The sequence below is a fragment of the Pelodiscus sinensis genome, chromosome 4 (assembly GCF_052426305.1).
Source record: "Pelodiscus sinensis isolate ZL-2025 chromosome 4, ASM5242630v1, whole genome shotgun sequence".
NCBI lineage: Eukaryota > Metazoa > Chordata > Testudines > Trionychidae > Pelodiscus > Pelodiscus sinensis.
The window spans coordinates 103,534,038-103,555,093 of NC_143055.1; the positions used below are offsets into that span (position 1 = coordinate 103,534,038).

At 46.2% G+C, this 21,056-nt stretch overlaps 1 protein-coding gene across 3 annotated transcripts in view; it reads left to right on the forward strand.

The window, feature by feature from the left end:
- LOC102456831 (N-heparan sulfate sulfotransferase 4) overlaps positions 1-16,939 on the forward strand; it is a 259,856-nt gene extending 242,917 nt beyond the window's left edge. For all 3 annotated transcript variants that reach the window (XM_075929806.2, XM_014580495.4, XM_006112754.5), the window contains one exon: positions 11,152-16,939. The gene's annotated coding sequence lies outside the window, so the exon portion shown is untranslated. The remainder of the gene's footprint in view (positions 1-11,151) is intronic.
- Positions 16,940-21,056: the final 4,117 nt, after the last annotated feature.

Consider the following 21,056-nt stretch of genomic DNA (forward strand, 5'->3'; position numbering starts at 1 on the left):
TTGGCATTTCTCTCCCTCATTTTTCTAATACTGCGATGTTGTACCTGGGCAGCTGCCTCACTCACCCTGCCCTGGTTACTGCCCTGCCTAAAGCATTAATAGAGGATGAGTCTGTCTGCTCTCAGCCTTGGGTTTGGTTTGCTTAGGCTAGTAAGCTTTTCCAGTCTGCTCTCATAAGATAGGGCCTACATTCCCCAGAGCATTCTAGTCGCTCTATGCATCTGTTCTTATTTAAATGTATCTTTCTTAACATAGAGGACCAGACATGTTTATTATTCCAAATGAGATCTTACCAGTTCCTTGTGGAATGAAATGGATACTCTCTTTACTGGCATTGCCTCCTTTGATGCATCCTAAGATCACATTTGCCTTTTTTTCATAGCCAGGTCTTATTAGTGGCTCATAGCTATGCTGTGATCAAGGTCTTTTTTCTTGTTTTGTATCTCACTGATTAAGCCCCATATTATAGCAGAAATTCTTATTAGACACTAAGGCCGTGTCCAGACTCAGGGGTTCTTTCGAAAAAAGTAGCCTTTTTTCGAAAGAACTTCCCCTGCGTCCAGACTCAAGCCGCGTTCTTTCGAAAGTAAATCGAAAGAATGCGGGTTTTCTTTCGACGGCGGTACACCTAATTTTACGAGGAAGAACGCCTTTTTCGAGGGAGATCCGTCGAAAGAACGTGAGTGTGGATGGGGGAGCCCTTTCTTTCGAAAGAATTGGCCTCCAGGAAGAAGCCCTGGTGGACAATCTGGGCCATGGGTTGCACGTCTGTGGTTCCTGGCTGCAGCCATTCCTTAAAGGGACAGGCACCCTCACAGCCACTTGTTGCAGAGAAGGAGCCAGAGCACACGGCTACTTTGCTGCAGCATGTCCCAGCTCCAAGAGCGTCCTGGCCCTTCCACCGAGCCTTCTGGGGACCCAGCCAAGGGCTCCAAGCGCCGGGCACCATCCTGGTCTGGCGCAGAGATAAAGAGCCTGCTGGAGCTGTGGGGAGAGGAGGAGGCCTTACAGGCCCTCAAAAGCCGGCGGCGAAACGCCGATATTTATGGCCGCATGGCTGAAGCCCTGGCCCAGAAGGGCTACTACCCCCGCACCCAGAACCAGGTGCGGTCCAAAGTAAAAGAGCTGTGCCAGGGGTACGTTAAGGCCAGGGAGGAGAGCTCCCGTTCTGGGGCAGCCCCCCACTACTGCCCCTACTACCCCAAGCTGGACCAGATCCTGGGTGGCAGTGGAGAAGCATGCACACCACGGCCGTTTGTCCAGTCAGGCTTGGCAGACCCCATGGTGGACGCTCCAGAGCAGGACCCAGAGCACTCTGGAGACGGGGACATGGTCCCAGAGGAGGAGGACAGCGAGGAGACGGCGACCCTCACCCTGGAGCCAGTCACCCAGACCTCAGTGGCCTCCCAGGCGTCATCTGGCGCAGGAGAGGAAGCAGCAGGTGAGTACAGTGAGGTTGTGTCACACCCGGGGGGGGGGGGGAGGTAGGTGGGTGCACAGTGGGTGATGAACAAGGGAAACCTGTCATGCTCAGGCTGATGCCCAGGTCACACACACACAGTGTGACCTTCAGAATGTCTGCTTCCCCTGTCTCAAGGGAGCCTGTTGAGCAGCTCCGAATTGATGGCCCTCACCACCTGCAGAACGAGACAGACAACAAAATGTTAGAAGGGGTGCCTTATCTCTTAGGAGGAGAACCCACCGCCCACCTTCCCTCTCAAACACCCCGGGAATCCCCTCCTCAGAACCCCCCCCCCCACAATTCAGGGTGAGTGGAGGAGCTCCCTCCCACTCCCACTCCACTTGGCCCTTCCTGACAGTCTCCCTTCCCTCCACCCCAAACTGTGACTGTCCCCAGACAATGACTTACTTCCATCAAGACGGCCCCGACAGTAGATCTCCCCACGCCAAATTGGTGTCCCACGGAGCGGTAGCTGTCGGGGGTTGCCAGCTTCCAGAGGGCAATGGCGACCCTCTTTTCCAGGGGGATGGCAGGCCGCAGGTGGGTGTCTTGCCGTTCCAGAGCAGGGGCGAGCCAGGTACACAGCTCCTGGAAAGTGGTCTTTCTCATCCGGAAGTTCCGTAGCCAGTCTTGGTCATCCCAGATCTCCATCACAAGCCGGTCCCACCAGTCAGAGCTGGTGTCAAACCTCCAAACACACCTGTCCACAAAAAAGTTTGGATGCAAGGGCAGTGCGGCTGCTTGACGGAGGAGCCCCTCGTACCTCTGGTCTGGGTCCAGCTCGGGAAGTAGCCTCATGACAGTGTCATGAAGATGCAGCAACAGCTGCAGTATGGTGGTGTGGGGCCATCGACTGCCCAGGGGCAGCTCTGGCTCCATGCCAAAAAAAAAAGGGTCTGAAAGCAGAAAAACCTCAAAAGAAAAAAGCTGCTGGGGAGTCCCAGGAAGCTGAGCACTCCAAACCAGCACTGCAATGCCTTGCTTACTTCCTCGAGGGACAGCAAAGGCAGCTGCAGGAGCAGAGCAACGGGTGTTCAGGGGCGTCCCTTTAACCACGCGTCTCTCAAAAGGGCAGGCAGGCAGCACCCGGAAGGAAATGCTGCCCCCAGAAGCAGTTCCGGGTGGCTTTCAATTTCGAAAGAGCGTCCAGCAGTCTGGACGCTCTTTTTCGAAAAAGCGGATCGATCTTTCGATCCGCGCATTGTAGTCTAGACGCGCTCTTTCGAAAGAGGCTCTTTCGAAAGATGCTTTCGAAAGAAGCCTGCAGTCTAGACATAGCCTAAGTGACTTTCCATTTTGTAGTATTCAATTTTATACTATATCTGGCACTCTAGTCTTCAAGGTCATCCAGATCTTCCTGTAGACTATTCCATTCTTCTTCTATAGTCACAATTCTTCCCAACTTTGTATTCTCAGCCAATTTCATTAGAGTACTCCTACTTTTTGTGGCAAGACCGCTCATTAAAATATTGAATATGATTGGTTCCAAGAGCAATCCTGGAGGAACTCCATTAGTAACCTCCCCCCTCTTCAATAATTAATCTTTCTCCACAACATACTGTCCTCTTCTGGCAGCATTTGGAATTGCAATCCAATGCCAGCTACTCAGACTCACAGCAATGACTTTGAATTACTGACTGGCTGAAACCAGAAATACAGTATCAGGTCTAACTCAGCAAAAAATCATGCCCTTCTAGGATAGGGGAAGTCATGAGAGTTGTGGAATTATTACAAGAATTGGCAACACCATGTCCCTATAACTGTGTGTTGTTAATGGGACCTAATTCGTGCTTAAGTGATAAAACCACACTGGTCACATCAGAAACCTAAAGTGCTTTTCCCCAACCCTACTCTTCAAAAAAAAGGGAAATGGGGAAGAGAAAGGAAGAAACAGTGTTGCCAGATAGTGTCTATTAATGTGAATCTCACAATATTTGGTGTTTTCCTGAAAACCCCAGCTGCTGGCAATTGGAAATTACATGATAATTTCAGTTTTTACTTATTAACAAAGTAAGTTTCTAGCTTTAATTTTTGCAGGAAGAAAATTTTTAAAAAACCATGACTCAAGTGCACCTTCATGCCCAGAAACCAGAAAGTAAATAAAAAGTATCATTATTTTGGGGGAAAAAAATGAGTTAATGCTTGATTCTGGAGGATCATGATTTTTTCATATTTAGGGATAACAATGCTAAAGAAAACTGGCATAGAGAATGTTTTTACATACACTGGTGAAAGGTTGCAGTGGGGAATGGGAGTAATTCCAATCACTATCCAGCCAACACATAATTGGATGGAACATATTTAAGTGCCAGATTGCACCTGCAGCAACGCATCAGTAATTAAAAGATAACTTTATATTCTTTTGAAGTGAAAAGATCAAGAAACACCAAATGTTTTTGGAACTTTTTAAATGAAGACAGCAAATATCTTAATCTGCTGTACTGCCTTTTGGGAGGAGTGGAAATATCTTTTCATATAAGAAAAATACTGGGATATCTTTTTTAATCTCCTTTTTTAATCTCTTTAAGCAATGGGCTTAAACTGCAGTAAGGGAGGTTTTGGCTGGACATTAGGAAAAACTTCCTAATTGTCAGGGCGGTTAAACACTGAAATAAATTGCCTAGGGAGGTTGTGGAACCTCCATCTCTGGAGATAGAATCATAGAGCTGGAAGAGACCTCAGGAGGTCATCAAGTCCAGCCACCTGCCCAAGGCAGGACCAATTCCAACTAAATCAATCCAGCCAGGGCTTTGTCAAGCCAAGACTTAAAAACCTCTAAGGATGGAGATTCCACCACTTCCCTAGGTAACCCATTCTAGTACTTCACCACCCCCCTAGGCTGTGTCCAGACTCAGGGGTTCTTTCGAAAAAAGTAGCCTTTTTTCGAAAGAACTTCCCCTGCGTCCAGACTCAAGCCGCGTTCTTTTGAAAGTAAATCGAAAGAACGCGGCTTTTATTTCGATGGCTGTACACCTCATTTTACGAGGAAGAACGCCTTTTTCGAGGGAGATCCGTCGAAAGTAAGTGAGTGTGGACGGGGGGAGCCCTTTCTTTCGAAAGTATTGGCCTCCCGGAAGAAGCCCTGGAGGACAATCTGGGCCATGGGTTGCACGTCTGTGGTTCCTGGCTGCAGCCATTCCTTAAAGGGACAGGCGCACCCTCACAGCCACTTGTTGCAGAGAAGGAGCCAGAGCACACGGCTACTTTGCTGCAGCATGTCCCAGCCCCAAGAGCGTCCTGGCCCTTCCACCGAGCCTTCTGGGGACCCAGCCAAGGGCTCCAAACGCCGGGCACCATCCTGGTCTGGCGCAGAGATCAAGAGCCTGCTGGAGTTGTGGGGAGAGGTGGAGGCCTTACAGGCCCTCAAAAGCCGGCGGCGAAACGCTGATATTTATCGCCGCATGGCTGAAGCCCTGGCCCAGAAGGGCCACTACCCCCGCACCCAGGACCAGGTGCGCTCCAAAGTAAAAGAGCTGCGCCAGGGGTATGTCAAGGCCAGGGAGGAGAGCTCCCGTTCTGGGGCAGCCCCCCACTACTGCCCCTAGTATCCCGAGCTGGACCAGATCCTGGGTGGCAGTGGAGAAGCACGCACACCACGGCGGTTCATACAGTCTGGATTGGCAGACCCCGTGGTGGACGCTCCCGAGCAGGACCCAGAGCACTCTGGAGATGGGGACATGGTCCCAGAGGAGGAGGACAGTGAGGAGACGGCGACCCTCACCCTGGAGCCAGTCACCTAGACTCCAGAGGCCTCCCATGCATCATCTGGCGCAGGAGAGGAAGCAGCAGGTGAGTACAGTGAGGTTGTGTCACACCCGGGGGGGGGGGGAGGTAGGTGGGTGCACAGTGGGTGATGCACAAGGGAAACCTGTCATGCTCAGGCTGATGCCCAGGTCACACACACACAGTGTGACCTTCAGAATGTCTGCTTCCCCTGTCTCAGGGAGAGGGCATGCCCTTTTGGACAGCTGTTGCACACATGACTGATTGTGATAGAAATGTAGCCGTGTTACTCTGATCTGAGGAAGTGGGTCTGGCCCACGAAAGCTCATCCCCTAATAAACCATCCTGTTAGTATTTTAAGTGCTACAGAGTCCAGTTTTTAGGACTGATTGTGTCTTCTTCTTTTCCTCCACAGCCGGACCAGCCGTGGAAGAGGGCCGCAGCACCCCAGCCCCACCTCCATCTCCATCTCGGGGTCATGGGAGCCGCAGACACAGGCGTGTCTATGCGGACATCCTCAGGCAGCACGTGGAGGCCGTGCAGGACCTCAACTCCATCCCGCGAGAGAGGGCGGAGGCAGAGGATCGCTGGCATGACCGGCTCATGGACGAGCTGGTCCTGCAGCGCACGTCCCTGTGCGCCACTCTCAGGGAGGTCTGCGGCTTGCCTGCTCCTGTGCCTGGTCCTGCTCCTCCAGCACCCCATGACCCCACCCCACCAAACCCCCCTTCCACAACAGCATCCCTTTCCCTCTTGGACCTCCCTCTCCCCCCGCCACTCCAGTTCCCCAGCCCCTCTTTCCCCCTGGCCCTCCTCTCCCCCAGGCTTCCACGTCCCAAGAGCACCCCAGCCAGCCAACCGACAGGTGCACCACCCGATCCCGTAGCCGTGGAGCACCCCAAACACGAGTCCCAGGCAGGAGAGGGAAATCTGGCAAGCCCCGTGCAACCTGATCCCCTTCCCCCCTCCAAGTTTCCAGTCCCCCTCCCCCCTCCAGGTTTCAAGTCCCCCCATCACCCCAGTTAAAGCACAAACAAAGGGTTCAACAAAATGTTTCTTTATTTTAAATAGTGTTTTCAACAACAAAAATGAAAAAAAAATTTGTTATGTTTGCTACATTTATACTATTGTTTGAGAATATGTACAAAAATTAAACAGAACGTTTTATTTTGCAACACACCCTGGTGTTACTGATGTGTCCAAACAGGGTCAGGAGATGGGTTGTGGAGAGAAGCTTCTATTGGGCCAGGGCCCAGTCCCCAGGCAGAAGCCCCTCAGTAGAGTCAGTGGCCTCCACTGGAGAATTGCTCCCGGAGGGCCTCCCGGATGCCAACAGCAGACCGGTGAGCCTGGCGGATGGCAGCTGTCCGGGGCTGGGCAAAGAGCCTCTCCTGGCCATCAGCACCTCTACCCCACCCTGGTAGGAAGGCATCCCCTTTCCTCTCCACGAGGTTATGGAGGACGCAACACGCGGCCACCACCTCAGGGATGTTGCTCTCCCCCATGTCGAGGCGTGTGAGCAAGCACCGGAATCTGCCTTTTAAACATCCAAACGCACATTCCACCTGGTTGCGAGCCCGGTTAAGGTGAGCACTAAACTGGTCCTTGCTCGCATCCAGGTGGCCGGTGTAGGGCTTCATCAGCCACGGCATCAGGGGATAGGCGGCATCAGCCACTATGCACACCGGCATGTGCACATCCCCAACCGCAAACTCGCGATGGGGGAAAAATGTTCCTGCCTGAAGCCTCCGGTAGAGGTACGAGTTTCTGAAGATGCGGGCATCGTGTGCCCACCCTGACCACCCAACACAAATGTCCAAAAACTGGCCACGATGGTCGACCAGGGCCTGGAGGACCATAGAAAAGTAGCCCTTTCGATTGATGAATTGGGCTGCTCGATGGGGCGGTGCACGTATTGCAATGTGTGTCCCATCGAGCGCTCCTCCGCAATTCGGGAAGCCGAGGGCAGCAAAGCCGGCCATGACGCTGTCCAGATCTGGTAGACAGATGAGCCTGTTGAGCAGCTCCGAATTGATGGCCCTCACCACCTGCAGAACGAGACAGACAACAAAATGTTAGAAGGGGTGTCTTATCTCTTAGGAGGAGAACCCACCGCCCACCTTTCCTCTCAAACACCCCGGGAATCCCCTCCTCAGAACCCCCCCCCCCACAATTCAGGGTGAGTGGAGGAGCTCCCTCCCACTCCCACTCCACTTGGCCCTTCCTGACAGTCTCCCTTCCCCCCACCCCAAACTGTGACTGTCCCCAGACAATGACTTACTTCCATCAAGACGGCCCCGACAGTAGATCTCCCCACGCCAAATTGGTGTCCCACGGAGCGGTAGCTGTCGGGGGTTGCCAGCTTCCAGAGGGCAATGGCGATCCTCTTTTCCAGGGGGATGGCGGGCCGCAGGTGGATGTCTTGCCGTTGCAGAGCAGGGGCGAGCCAGGTACACAGCTCCTGGAAAGTGGTCTTTCTCATCCGGAAGTTCCGTAGCCAGTCTTGGTCATCCCTGATCTCCATCACGAGCCGGTCCCACCAGTCAGAGCTGGTGTCAAACCTCCAAACACGCCTGTCCACGAAAAAGTTTGGAGGCAAGGGCAGTGCGGCTGCTTGACGGAGGAGCCCCTCGTACCTCTGGCCTGGGTCCAGCTCGGGAAGTAGCCTCATGACAGTGTCATGAAGATGCAGCAACAGCTGCAGTATGGTGGTGTGGGGCCATCGCCTGCCCAGGGGCAGCTCTGGCTCCATGCCAAAAAAAAGGGTCTCAAAGCGAAAAACCTCAAAAGAAAAAAGCTGCTGGGGTGTCCCAGGAAGCTGAGCACTCCAAACCAGCACTGCAATGCCTTGCTTACTTCCTCGAGGAACAGCAAAGGCAGCTGCAGGAGCAGAGCAACCGGTGTTCAGGAGTGTCCCTCTCACCACGCGTCTCTGCAAAGGGCAGGCAGGCAGCACCCAGAAGGAAATGCTGCCCCCATGCCCTGGCAGAAGCAGTTCCGGGTGGCTTTCAATTTTGAAAGAGCGTCCAGCAGTTTGGACGCTCTTTTTCGAAAAAGCGGATCGATTTTTCGATCCGCGCATTGCAGTCTAGACACGATCTTTCGAAAGAGGCTCTTTCGAAAGATGCTTTCAAAAGAGCCTCTTTTGAAAGAAGCCTGCAGTCTAGACATAGCCCTAGTGAAACAGCTTTTCCTAATTTCCAACCTAGACTTCCCCCACTGTAACTTGAGACCATTGCTGCTTGTTCTGCCATCCATCACTACTGAGAACAGCCTTTCTCCATCCTCTTTAGAAGGATGTATTGGTCTCCCAACAGATATCAGGGTGATTTAAGTCCCCCATGAGAACCAGGGCCTGTGATCTGGAAGCTTCTCTCAGTTGTCTGAAGAAAGCTTTGTCTACCTCAGCCACCTGATCCGGTGGTCTATAGCAGACACGAACCACAACGTCACTCCTGTTGTTTCTACCTCTAAATTTAGCCCATAGGCTCTCAACAGTCTCAACTTTTCTCCCTCTATATACTGGAGCATTGAGCAATCATACTTCTCTCTTACATACAATGCAACTCCTCCTCCTTTCCTGGTCTGTTCTTCCTGAATAGTTTATACCTTTTCATGACAGTGCTCCAGTCATGCGAGTCATCCCACCAAGTCTCTGTTATTCTGATCAAATAATAGATATTTAAGAGCAGATTAGATAGACATCTACCAGGAATGGTCCTGTGGTGAGGGCAGGGGACTGGACTCGATGACCTCTCAAGGTGCCTTCCAGTTTTAGTGTTCTATGATTCTATGATTCTTTTTCTGCCATCCTATTATGTCCTTAATGTACACTCCAGAGCAGTTTTTCAAATCACTTCTTTATTTGTGCCTCCTTAGTACTTATGTTTGGGTAAGTGTCATGCTACCGAGGTATTCCATGTTTTCATTGATAAACTAAAACTTGGGGTATGTCTGGACTGCAGAGTCTTTTGGTATCCTGGAAAAGCTCTGCTGCGTCCAGGGAACGCGTCTGCTTTTTCGGAACAGTTTCCGAAAAAGCAGACACGTTCTTTCGGCATTCCTGTATTTCTGTGAAAGGATAAGGGATGTTCCGAAAGAGGAGGTTTTTCTGAAATTTGGCCCCGTGTAGGTGGGCCAAATTGCGGAAAAGCCTCTTCTGGAAAAAAAAAGTGGAAAAAGATACACAAATTGCAGTTCCCAATGTGCATATTTTTTTCTGATAAAACTCTGCAGTCTAGACATAGCCTAGGTGTGGCTTTGTTAGAAGTAGTATGCAATTTGAATATAAAATAACAGCATGTTTAGGGTCTAATTTCTTCTGCCCTGTAACATGGACTTTCTCCTGAACAACTTTACTATAGAAGGGTCTTTGTATACTGGCTGTAAATAATCTTAACTTTTTGTTTCCCGTTAGCAATTCATTAAATTATGCTTTTGACATCATTGACTATATAACTGTTGGGCATCTGAAAAAAAAACCAAATTAAATAAATGCAATAAGAAGAAAGAGCAAATAAAATATTTTGCTACTAACAAGTAAGGCTGGATTTTTCAGGAGTGGGGGAAAATGTATTGACTGACTTTCTGATTTACGAATTTCATACCCACCCGACTGATTCCTGCTTCTCTGCAGTGTCCTGCTGAAGTCAATTGTATATAGAGTTTGCTCAGTAGAACTCTGTGCAGGATAATACGTTCTTTACACATTCCTTCCCCTGCCACTGCATCTGCATCCTTCCATGCCTGCTCTAGGATCTCTGTCTTTAAAAGGTAGAGTACGTCTAGACTACAGGGTTTTGTCGACAGAATCTGATGACAAAACTTCTGTCGACAAAGAGCATCTAGACACATTCAGTTCTGTCGACATAGCAAGCTGCTTTGTCGACAAAACCCTGTAGTCTAGACACAATCCTACATGCAATAACACCTTCTGTCGACAGAACTCTGTCGACAGAAGGTGTTATGCCTCGTAAAATGAGGTTTACCAGCGTCGACAAAACTGCTGAGTTCTGTCGACGTTATGTCGACAGAACTCAGCGGTAGTGTAGATGCAGGTATAGTTTTGTCAACAAAAGTCCACTTTTGTCGACAAAACTCTGTAGTCTAGACACACCCATAGACTCCAGCATGGATCAACATATCAGATAGCATAGCAGATTAGAGAAGAGTATTTCAGAGTTTATTCAAAACAAACTAACTAAAAAAAACCAACAATGTATATAATCATGATGATTGTCTTTTACCTAGAAGTAATCAGACTAGCATCTGTAAACTTTCAAATTGTATTGACCTCTCAATATTTAAAATTAAAATGCCAGCTGTACTGCTTTAGCCTTCCCACCCACAATCACATAAATTCCTTCCAAGATATTGAATTAGTTTTCTATCTTTCCATAGAACATATTAAAGGGGAATGATAAAGAAAAAGTTTGTATGGTAAATACAGTGAGAGCACTGATTTTATGATGTTACAAGGGAGTTAGGGATATGATTTGAAGACCGAAATAAAGAATGCTTTGTTGTATCAAATTATATCCCTGCATCCAATTTTTGTTCTGATTCATACTAAATTTTGAGTGAATAATTCTTATGTAAAATGCTGGAGTGACAGCCAATTCAATTGAAGACCATTGTTTAGTCACAGAACTAGCACAGATAGTGTCAAACTCCTCTACACCAACCACCCTGCTAGTGTGACTTTAGCCCTTTTCTGGATGAACCCCTTCCAACATAAAGATGGAAGGTTAGTCTCTTTGTCATCTTCACTGAGTACTTCCCAAAGAGTTGAAATTCCATATAACTTTCAGAATACATCCATACTCACAAGTATCATACAATAAAACCTACCTTCAAAATAAATATTTATCACAGGTAGTGCAGTGTAAAAGCCTGTCTTAAAGACATAGATGACAAGGATTGTAGATGAAATAATTCTTACTTTTTTATATTCTCTTTTCTTCCAGAATATCCTTTTAATGCAACTGATAAGGTGTGAACCTATCTACAGATTGGACCCTCTTCACTATCATATCTGGAAAAGTTAGCAGAAAATATGGATTTGCAAACAACAGCGATTCTTAAGTGTTCATTATTCCAGTGACTGGATACTTTTATAAAACTGTTCTGCATCACTTGGAAATCTTAAAAAAAAAAAAGTCCTATTCAAAGATCTGAGACATGGGGGAAAGGCTAATGGTCTTGCCAACAGGTTTTCTTTCTTTCTTTCTTTCTTTCTTTCTTTCTTTCTTTCTTTCTTTCTTTCTTTCTTTCTTTCTTTCTTTCTTTCTTTCTCACATCCAATTGAATTCTGACATATACTTGAGGTTTAGCAAAAAGCAAAATAAATGTTGATCACAAAGTATTTTTTGGGGGGTGGGAGGAGAGAAAATCTCTATTTGCTGAACTTGTTTTAAGTAATTGTGTATACACCTTTTTAGTTTTTCTCACTTCTACAGAATAAACACCTCTGTTGGTATGTTAGACACGAGCACTTCTTTTTTCCTTATACTCTCTATACCTGTCCTGCCTAAACCAAAATACTGCTACTTATCTGACATCGCCGCTTTATTTGACATTGGCCTTAGGTTTCAAGTTGTGCACTGACTCAGCTACTCTTGCTCTCTACAACCATATTTTGCCTTCCCCAACCCTCCACACTGCTGTCTCTGATGCTTTGGGATTTACAGCTTCCTGTTGCAAGAGAATTGTTTTAAGTTTTATAGACTTAATCATCTGCTGCACTTTTTGTCCCCAACTTTTGTGCAGAGGACAATAATTTTGACATTTGGCTGACTATGTACATGTGAACACTGTACATGCTGGGTGTGAGTCACTTTGTACATGCTGGGTGCATCCTTCTACCTGAATCCAGTGAGAACCTTGGCCACTGAGCTGCTCAGAAGGGCTCCAGAGGTACAAATAAATAGGCCCTGTTTTCTTTTAGGAAGATGAATTCTGGACTTTATTTAATTGTGACATAACTAAAACATTTCTCATCTAAAATTTTATTATTTGTAGTGAAACTGCATTCAGATATGTGTCAGCCTCTGTTCTTCAATCTTCTGGATTCCTACACAATAGATTTTTTGATTATAGCATCAATTAGAAAGTATAGAGCTGATTTAAAATTGTTCATTTGCACATGATTACATCCATTTGATTTTAACAGCTTCTCCCATGTGCTTTTTTTGTGTAGTCATCTTTACAGTTTAATAATCTTTTATTGCTTCATTGGCTCACCAATAAAAGGTACCCATAGTAGATGGCACAGTCTTTTCTATTTAATAAAAGGAAGTAGGGAAGGTAGTGCAAATAGGAGCTTCTAGACAATGGAAGTTCATCCAGTCTTTTCAAGAGCCTAATTTCCCCTCTGGACACTTACCTACAGATGCTCAGATTTTCTTATGTGCATCTACTCAGACCAGATGGAATAAACAATATGGATCACCTTGAAACAGATGCCAAGTTTCAGAATGTAACCATGTTAGTCTGTTTCAGCAAAAACCACACCACTGAACAGTGCACCAACCCACAGAAACCATCCTACCAATGCTACAAGAAGAAGGAATCTGCGTGGACTCTGCCTGAAGGTCAAAACAATGGACTTGACATCTTCCTAGAATGCTTCTGCTGACATGCAGAGGCTGAAATTATAGACAAGCAGCATGACTTGCCTCATAACCTCAGCTGTGCAGACTGCAATGCCATCCACAGCCTCAGAAACAACTCTGACATTATAATCAAAGAGGCGGACAGGAGATACTCTAGTCATCATGAATAGGTCAGTTTATGAACTAGAGAGTTCTAGGCAGCATTCCAACACCACATTCTATAGGCCACTACCCTCTCATCCCACTGAGGAGCTTCCAACATTTTTCTTTGACATAGTGTTCTTAATAAGTATTATATTTCTGACTCTGGTAATAATATGCCTTATTTATTTGCAAGAATCTCTTCTAAATCATTCCAAACCCTATTGAATTTTTCTAACTAAAACACATAGTGAAATGGAACGGTTTTCACATGGTATCAACACAAATGGAAGGTCCAAGTTCAGTGGTAATTCTCAGGAGATTCTGCAGCAACAGTTCTCCCCCCATCCCCATTACTGGTTCTAATGCAAGTTGATAGACCATGACAAAGCTGTGCTTTAAGTAGGTGGTGGGGGGACATATAAAAAAAATCTGGGCCAGTCATCTCAGAGTAGAAAGGGCAGCGAACTGAGAGTCGATGAGGCTTAATGAATAATTGTTGGTAAAGTGCTGTGAAATATCTGATGACGGGTGCAAACTAGTATTATTGCAAGCAATACCAGGATAAAATTGATGACAGCTCCCTCAGTAAATGCAGCTTAATGGCAGTCAAGCTAGATAATCTGCCTTTATGAACGAGCTCGTTGAAATAACAATGAGACAGAAAAGTGATTGCTGCTTTTAATAATTTATATTACTAAATGTCTTAATGGTGTTTCAGTACAGAGCATCCTCGTGATCAGGGGGTTCTCGAAAGTGTGAGGCTACCTGCTGACAATGAAACGGGGTAGGCAAAACTTCACTAGGGGATTTTATTACTTTGGGGAGATGATTGACCACAATGAATAATGGCTCAAAAGTAAGAGGTAAATACAGGTCAATAGAAATAATGGCCTTAGAATTTTTCAGCATTCTGACAGCTTATCATTCAAGCAGAATCAAATGTTTCCTGTAGGGTGCTTTGCTCTTTCCTTTATGAAATCCTAATCTTTAGAATTGTCTAGATGAGTTTCACCATTACTATGAAGTCTATAGGTGAAGCTCCTGCTTGGGGAGGCAAACTCTCCAGCCAGTGGCTCTGCCCAAATCCCACCACTGTTCTGTCCAGGCCCTTGCCCTTTCCCACTATCTCCCTCGTCTCTTCCATTCCCCTCCCTGCTCACCTCTTCCAGTTCCTGAAACCAGATGTAGCAAATGACATTTGAACAAAACACTGTTCCAAAATTTGTAAAGAAAATGGAGCATGTTTTACGCTGCATGCCAGTGTGTGAAGACTGGACATGTAGAACGTACCTAATTAAAAACTCCAGATTTGGGAATAAAAAAAGTCAGTCACAGGTTTGTCGATGTACCTCGAAGCCTGTCAGAGATTTATTTGCAAAGGGAAGGGAAAGTCAGCTGTCCAACTGAGCACAAATTTAATATTATGGAATATGCGATCCAGCTCTTCTCTGGTTTACATTTACTTAACCAATATTTCTAAGCTGATTTTTATATTTTAAGGAAGAGTCTCTCATTTTTTTCAAGTGCAGAATAAATTTTGTTATATTCACAGAGGCAGGTATGGACATGAACCATGAAACAACTGTAAACAATCTCTTGGCAGATGTTGACAGTATAGACTTGCTAATACAGCTGGTGTGGAGGAGTATATTCATAGGAACTTGAACTATGGATTAGGGAAAATGCAAATCCGTCGACGGAGCCATGTAAACTAGTTTACCCGACATAGTCAATGAAGCAGGGATTTAAATAATCCCCGCTTCATTAAAATAAAAATGGCCACCGCTCTGTGCCGGATCAGCTGATTGTCAGCACAAGACGGCGGCCATTTTTATTTTAATGACCATTTTTATTTAAATCCCCGCTTCATTGAATATGTTGGGTAAACTAGTTTACATGGCTCCGTTAACGGAGCCATGTAGTCTAGACATACCCATAGAGATGACACAAAGACAAACTCTTTCATCATCTTTGTTAGCACTGTTGGCTATAGGCCTCAGCAAAGAAACATCTACTCAGTTAAAAAGAATTAAAAAGGAGTTTGATGTTAAGAGTTAAGATCAATTACCATAGCTAATAATTAGTAGCTAATGATTTAGCAACTAATAATACAGCCCATAATAATACATGGTTTTGAAAGTAATAGGTACAGATAATAATTTAAGAATATACAGCATGCAAAAAGTAATTCACTTATCCCACTTACGTGAATGTTTAGTGTTTTCTGCCATCAGACAAATAGGAAAATATATGTTAATTGAATGATTGACACTAAGTTTTTTAATTAAAAAGCTAAATAAAGCTACGAATAAAGCAACTTTAACAAAACAAAATTATAGGAAAATACATTTTGAATCACACTTGAATTGTGTAATTTTGTCAGTGATTTTATATTAATTTTAACCATTGTTTTCCTAGACTAACTGAAATAGATGCTAATTCCAAAGTCAAAATTTTTGTGAATTTTGGAGTCAGGTAACAAAAACCTTCCTTGTTCATTTATTACAACCATTATTTTGTCTTAAACTTTCCAATTTTAGACAGTTTTCAAGAATCACAGCAAGGGAAAAAAGCACAGCAAACAATGAATTTAGAGTGGATACAAATGAAACTTTTTATGAAGGTTATCGACACTTAATACCATTTCATAGTGAAATATGGGGGCTAAATAACTAGGGTCTGGTTTAGTCTAGTCAGTTGTGTTGTAATCTAAATTCAAATTCAATCCAATTTCAAATATGTTAGAAAGAATAGAATTCACTCGTATGCAGCAGAAGCCAAATGTTTTTCTATGATGCAACTCTTTGGACCACAATAGATTTATATAAGATGTGTCTTTGGCATATGGTTTCTAGAGAAGATGATTTAATTATTCACAGAGGTAGTCTGTGTCATTAGAAATGTAAAATGCTTGTATAATCTTCTTCCATTTAAAAGAGCTCCTTGTAGTAATAATATGCCTTTAATATCATGCTAGATTGTCCCTGGTTCTTGCACTTGTGCAAGCTTTTTTCCACCATAGCACCTCAGACTATGCTCCATGCAAGGACCAGCAACCAGAGGAATTCAGAGAATATTTCTTCCTTCTACCCCACAAGGCACATGGGATGGAGAGAAAGATCTGTCAGATATGACTCGCTCCATTTCCCCCCTCCCTCAGTGTCAGACCCTGATCAACAACATCAAAAAGCATTCTGTGATGGTTTCCCTTCCCCCAAGCTTTATGCAAATTTGCTACTGAATATAAATATGCATAACTTGGAGATGCTTTGGACAAAGTATCTTATGTCACTATCAATTTCAGTATTACAGTCTGCTGGATCTGTATAACCTGTTTTGGTGCATGTATCATTCTTGTACATAAAGTTAGAAATCTGAAGCATGAGACTGTTTTTATAGTTTCAAATGTGCTAATGAAAGCCATTGCTGGTGCTTCCAAAGCTGTAATGACTTATAAATAGCCTTGTTTGTCCTGTAAATCCTGATTGGATTAGTAAGACGTGTGACCATACCACCTGATACTGGGATTGATTTTTTGACCCAGGTAGTTTTCTATGGGGAATGTAGAACAAAATATTCTGACCCTAGGGAAAAGACAATTTAAGCAAAGGGAAATTATCAGCACTTCGTCTTCAGCTGGCACGATACACTTCAAAAGAGGGCTGGGGACCCATCAGAGTAAAAGATTGTTATAAAAGAACAGGCTGACCCAGAGGCGGATGGGGTAACAGAGCACCTTTATTGCTGATACTCGTTCCATCTCGGGTTCCTGCCTGGGATGCGAGTGAGCAATGAATTTACCGTATTTTCCGGCGTATAGGGCGACTGGGCGTATAAGACGACCCCCTATCTTTTTAATTAAAAGATAGGGTTTCATCTTATACCCCAGCGCCCCTCCGCCTCCTTTGCTCCCGGTGTCCCTGGTCTGCTGGAGATGGTCCCCAGCAGACCAGAGGCACCGGGAGCAAAGCCGCCAGGAGCGCCTGGGCTGCCCCCCCCCCCCCGCCGGAGCCCCTCCGCGGCTTTGAAAGCCTCGGGGGAAGCCGGCGGGGGGGCATCCCAGGCGCGCATGGGCTGCCCCCCCGCCGGAGCCCCTCCGCGGCTTTGAAAGCCTCGGGGGAAGCCGGCGGCGGGGCATCCCAGGCGCGCATGGGCTGCCCCCCCGCCGGAGCCCCTCCGCGGCGGCGCGGAGGGGCTCCGGCGGGGGGGCAGCCCATGCGCGCCTGAGATGCCCCGCCGCCGGCTTCCCCCGAGGCTTTCAAAGCCGCGGAGGGGCTCCGGCGGGGGGGCAGCCCATGCGCGCCTGGGATGCCCCGCCGCCGGCTTCCCCCGAGGCTTTCAAAGCCGCGGAGGGGCTCCGGCGGGGGGGCAGCCCATGCGCGCCTGGGATGCCCCGCCGCCGGCTTCCCCCGAGGCTTTCAAAGCCGCGGAGGGGCTCCGGCGGGGGGGCAGCCCATGCGCGCCTGGGATGCCCCGCCGCCGGCTTCCCCCGAGGCTTTCAAAGCCGCGGAGGGGCTCCGGCGGGGGGGCAGCCCATGCGCGCCTGGGATGCCCCGCCGCCGGCTTCCCCCGAGGCTTTCAAAGCCGCGGAGGGGCAGCCCATGCGCGCCTGGGATGCCCCGCCGCCGGCTTCCCCCAAGGCTTTCAAAGCCGCGGAGGGGCTCCGGCGGGGGGGCAGCCCATGCGCGCCTGGGATGCCCCGCCGCCGGCTTCCCCCGAGGCTTTCAAAGCCGCAGAGGGGCTCCGGCGGGGGGGCAGCCCATGCGCGCCTGGGATGCCCCCCTGCCGGCTTCCCCGAGGCTTTCAAAGCCCCGGAGGGGCTCCGGCGGCGGTGCATCCGGCGTACAAGACGACCCCCGATTTTGGGGGGATGTTTTTTAACATCAGAGGTCGTCTTGTACGCCGGAATATACGGTACCCAAGTACACCTTTTTATCTTAGTTAGTAGGTAAATACACGTATCAATTAAAACACTCTTTAGGCCCTAATTTAGTAATGTGAAAACCCATCAAATGCATAATCATAATGTGGTAAATATAGTTATACCCACTCGTTTACTGTTTACAGCTCTTTAGCTGATGTTGGCAGGTTTGACATCACAAAACTCCTGGCATTAACCACTTATATTCAGGGTCATATATCCTGTACCCCTTGTATAATTCACAGCGCATACGGGAAAAGGAAAATATCATTGCTAACACACAGGCCATTCATTAAAAAGTTACATCTTGAGTACAGCTGCATTCTATCTATCTCAAGCAAGCAGGGAAGGGGGAATAAAAACAAGTTTGTAAATGAACAGAAGTAGGGCCTACTGTGCATTTACCAAGACCCTTATTTGGCCCTTACACACCCCATCAAAGATCATCTTTGACCTGAAGATTATGCCTAGAACAAGAACAGCTCTTTAGGATAAGAATCTGCTTGCAATAAGGCTTTTTTTTTTTTTTTGTAGTGAATTAGAACTTGCTATGCATTTTTATTTTAACTCAGCATCTTACTTTGATCTGTCTGTTTTAACTTGCAACCACTTAAATCCTACTGTTTGTACTTAATAAAAATTCTTTTGTTTACTATCAAGCCCAATGTAAATAACTGTTACATGTGGGGAATTGACCAATGTGCATCTCTATCTTCCACTGATAAAGAGGATGATCATCCTCAGGAGCTTTTTTTTTGTGTGTGTACAACTTTTATACAGAGAAAGATGGATTTATTTGGACTTTTGATCTCTTTTGAGGATTTGTTTCCCAGATGCTGTGCCCTTGAACTGCATTCTCCCAGAGCTGAAGTGGTTCCGTGTCTGCATCTGGGGGAGGGGGTACTAACCTCAACTCTGTGTGGCTGGGAGCCCCAGAGAGCCAGAAGGCAGGTGTCAGTGGCATAATTAGCACACTGAGGACTTCCCAAGAAGTCTTCTATGACTGCTCCTCATCACACATTCTATACAACTATTTTAGGGTGTTAACCCAAGCCCTGCTACTCTAGTCTGTTGACCCAGACTGGGAGGCTTACTCGGTTTGCTTCAAAATGCTGTGCAAACATACCTTAAAAGGCTTCTCGTTGTTTACCTGCAGATATCTAGTACATAGATAGCGTTATGGCGCATATTTTATTCATGGGAAAACTGAGGTGAAGAAACAATAAGAACAATATTTTCAGTCACAGACACCCAAAATAGGGCAGCTAAAAATGAATAGCCTCATTTTTGTTTCCAAATCTGGTTCTGGCATCTGTGTGTGTTCAAAACTCTAGGACTTTCTTTGGGTGCTTAAAAGTGGACCTAGGTGTTTACATTTAGCTGGATAAATTGAAAATGTTGATCTGTCATTTGAGCAAGACAAGTCGGTGGCAGAGTTCATTCTAGAACTCTTGTTTCCTCACCCCCAGGCCTGTGTGTTAAATACAAAAGTGTTGACAATTTTCATTATACTTACAAAGTTGTCAACAATTGTAAATTATTCTATTATACTAATTCCTATGAAATTGATTTCTATTCATGAGAAGAAAGAGAAGAAATATATTGAGTTGGTCATCAGATCATTGAAGAAGAGATTCTGTGATGCCACTTTGATTAAAATAAATAAAAGTCACAGAGCTATCTAGAAAACATCATGTGTGTGCTTGACTTTGTTCACTTCTCACAACTTAGGACGACCCAGGTGAAGAGCATGGCAAATCCCTTCACTGCACCACTTCCTGCCTGACCATTCAGTTGGTCTCGCTGATTGACTGTCTGCTTCTTAAATCTTTGTTGCTCTTTTCTTTTAAATGTGTAAGTTAAAGTTTTGCTTGTGAAAGATGTCAAACTGAGGCTACGGCTACACAGCCCTTTTTTTTTTTGCAGAAGAAGATATGCAAATCGTGCTCGCATTTGCATATCTTCTTCCAATTCTTTTTGCAGAAGAGGTTTTGCTGCTATTTGGCCCTGTGTAGATGGAGCCAAATGTTGGAAAAAACCCTCTTTGGCAAGACCCTGTAAACCTCGATTTACGAGGAATAAGGGGTCTTGCAAAAGAGGGTTTTTTCTGACATTTGACGCCGTCTACACGGGGCCAAATAGCAGTAAAACCTCTTCCACAAAAAGAATCAGAAGAAGATATGCAAATGCGAGTGTGATTTGCATATCTTCTTCCGCAAAAAAAGGCAGTTTAGCCGTAGCCTGTGAGACCAGTGAATGAAAGTCCTCTATTTATCTTGGGACAGCTGCCTTGCTTGTAGTGTCATACTGTCAAAGTATCTCAAATCTGACACAGAGGGACCTTCGGTAATTATAAGAAGGCAGTTTAGTTTCCATAGTTACTCAGTGCCTGGCCCCTGTGCTGTGACTGTCAATAATAATGCCAATTAATGCCTATTGTAGCTGTGGAGTTTATGAAAGAGGGGACACTCATAGCCTGAAAACTGCTTGACAACAGCTTGATCGCCAGCGTGCTTGACAACAGCCACAGAAAAAGCCATCAGATTGTAAGTCTGTAGCCTGAAGCATTGGTGTATATCTACACTGCATTTAAACAGACCCTTAGCCTGACCTCACAAGCCCAAGTCAGCTAGCATGGACCAGCCATAGGTTTCTAATTGCAGTTCAGACTTACCCTTAAAATACCAGGGAGCTCACCAGTGTCATCTATTGGTCAAATGGGAGACACATAGCCCAGAGTGGCCTGAGAATAGCAAATCAGCCAGGGCTCCATTGGCATTAGTTGGAGAGCAGCTGACTGAATAGGCCAGGTCATATTTTCCCTTCAGTTTTGTAATGTTCTGAGGGATTTTGCTTAAAATTCAGTTAAGTTTTTAGTTCAGAGGTCATAAAATGAAGTAGACCTCATTGGGAAATACAATGACAAGACACTGTCCCTGATTGTGCCTTAGGCTACCTGATGAGACTGCTCAGGTACAGCTCGGTCCAGGATTTTTAACAGAGCTAAGGGAGAGAGAGAGCAAGGAGAGGCCTGCTGCTAGAAAGGCTTCCTCATGGTTAGGACTCTTTTACAGATCAGAGATACCACTGATTCCTCCCCAATAGCTGAGCTGAGACAGCTGACCTGTGGGCAGTGGCAAGTTTGTGATAATAGATTGTGAAGAGCAGACAGTCTATGGTGCAGGGCAGCAGA